The 2,500-nt window shown below is 52.3% G+C and overlaps 1 protein-coding gene across 1 annotated transcript in view; it reads left to right on the forward strand.

The window, feature by feature from the left end:
• Positions 1–2,500, forward strand: part of LOC126571420 (uncharacterized) — an 87,967-nt gene that overhangs the window by 47,702 nt on the left and 37,765 nt on the right. The gene's annotated exons all lie outside the window — the stretch shown is intronic.

Here is a 2,500-nt window from a genome sequence, read left to right on the forward strand (position 1 = left end):
CGTCGGCAGCAATCAGGTTCCGGTGATAGATGAAGAGTGTGTCCGCTCTTGAACATTGGTTTGCGGTTGTTTCCGCCGTTTATCGACGTTAAGCAAAGTGTGCACAAGCGTGCGCATTAGGGCGCCAGGCTGTGTGACCGCCACTGGTGGAGCTGGAGCAGAGCTGTTTGTTTGTTTTGGATCTCCGTTTTCTCGCGAACATCCGTTTCGTACGGGACTGCATTGTTCGATGGAAACACTGTCCCTTTGTTTCCGATGGTCGGCGTGATTCGGCCACACATACACGGATAAGCGGGAGTCGCTCTTCACTCTCTTGGAAATAACTTAGTTGGAATACACATCCGCGGTAGTGGAAGGCTGTTTAGTTCCGATGCTAGCCCGAGATGCTCAGTCCGGAGTGCGCATGTGTGTCCAGGCGTTTTATTACACCTTCGGTTTGCCACCTGTCCACCAGCATCCTCTCGTGGAAACAACCGTTCCACCATGAAGGACCCGACCGCTCGGTTTCTTGGGGAAATTCCTTGTCACTTCGTAAAGCACGATTGGTGGGGCTGGTGTCGAGATGAGTGTTGGTGATACGACCCCGGGTACTTTGTCAAACGGTCGGTCCTCCCCCTCACACTCCCACCGATGGGGGAGTCTGCGCAAATTACTGAGCAAAGAGTGTACAAATTACCATAAATTGGCAAGAAAAACCACAACACGAAATCGGATAAACGAACAGTACAACAAGCTTTAGCGCATTTGCGCGCCCCTCCCGGCTCGTTGAGAACGAAGGATGTGTCGGTGCTCGTGAGAGAACGAGCGAACGAGCGAGACCGACCGACCGACCGACAGACCAACCGGGCATGATACCGAGATGGAGAAGTGAAGGATCCTTATGTTCGGAGTGAAATTGAACAACGATGTACCTACACATGGCTGGGATGGGACTACTAGAAAGAGAGCAAGATAGAGGGAGAGAAAGATAAAATGCATGAGACGACGATACAGAGGACCACCGATCCGACGGATGTGGCTCATCCAGTCGGCGGCGGGGTCAGGGCAAGTGGGCGATGGTGTGGTGGACGCGTTTATCGTTTGAGGGTTTCCTTGAGTTAAACAAACAATGAATAAATACATACAAACACACTGACGTGATAAACACACACGCGCGCACTCACACGCCTGGCTGTACATACGGCGTAGCAGAACACATCCTGCAATATTGGTGGAGAATAATGCTGTTGGACCGAGGGGCAGGTGGGGCCTACGAGCAGCAGAAGCGAGCAAGGGAGCGAGTGTTGTTCACAGGAGTATAACTTTTCGGATTTTCAACCTTATGTCGGTTGGGCTTCTCTCATCTCCCACCACCTGTTTCTCACCTCCCGCTGCCACTCTCTCGCGCAAGGGCTCCCGTTTAGATAGGGCCGAGCAAGGACGAACGGTGAACGCAGGATCGATTACCAGCTCCCAACTCCCACTGAAAACGGCGAACCTGGGGAGGGGCAGATTCTACGAACGGCAAAACATCAACTAATTTGCGTAGATTGCTTTGTTGTTCGGCACGCGTGCGTGTGTGGGTATGTTTGTGCGCGTGCTCGGTGGTGTGATGAAACATGGTAGCCGCTGGGCCGCTGGATAAAGTTTATAATTCACCGAAAAGCGTTTCGTTAACACGATCTCGCTAGTCAAGCCAACCGAAGTGGTATGTGTGTACGTGTTGTTGAGGTGTTGAGATTTGCTACGAAATATGGCAAATATGGTGGTTTACCGGACGCTTTTCGCATTCCCCCTGGGTTCCACCCACCAGCCCGCCAGTCAGGCATGATGCTGCGCGCACCCCATGTGCTGCTACGGTTCATACGGTTCATAAATCATGGCGTCCTCATGGCGCACTCTCTTCCTGCCACTCCTTCGTTCTCGTTCTCTCTCTCTCGCTCTCTCTCTCTCCCTCTTTGATACAAGGATGCGCGTGATGAAAGGTGTGTTATGCGACCAATTTTCAGCTGACAAATGTAATGATTCGGCGTTTAGAATCATTCTTCCGGTTTCGGATCCCCCGCCCGCAGTTGCTTACTACTTGGTGGTTGCTAGGCAGCGAGCGAGCGAGCGGCGTTATTGTGGTGGCAGTAGAGTGTGCCTACTGCGACAACTGCCTACTTGGGATATAATCGCATTACAGCGTGGCAATCACGAAGGCGCAGGAGTAAATTAGATAGGCTTTCCGGTGTGGGTGTGGATGTGCCGGATGGGGTGTGTAAATTGTTGATGGGAAACGGCCACCCGGTGCTGCCGCGAGGTTATGCTTGCGCTTTAGCTAGCAAGGAAAAGGCAAATTTGAGCATTTGCTTTCCACAAAGCGAGCGAGAAAGAGAGGAAAGCGACAGAGCAGTGGCTGAGAGCGAGCGGGCAGATATCCTTATAAATATTTCACCACGAAAGGTGGGTGTTCCGGAGAGGCCTTTTGGGCACTGCGGAATGAATTACACACACGAACACAGACCCCACCGCCATCCTG

Source organism: Anopheles aquasalis, chromosome 2, assembly GCF_943734665.1.
Source record: "Anopheles aquasalis chromosome 2, idAnoAquaMG_Q_19, whole genome shotgun sequence".
Classification (NCBI taxonomy): Eukaryota; Metazoa; Arthropoda; class Insecta; order Diptera; family Culicidae; genus Anopheles; species Anopheles aquasalis.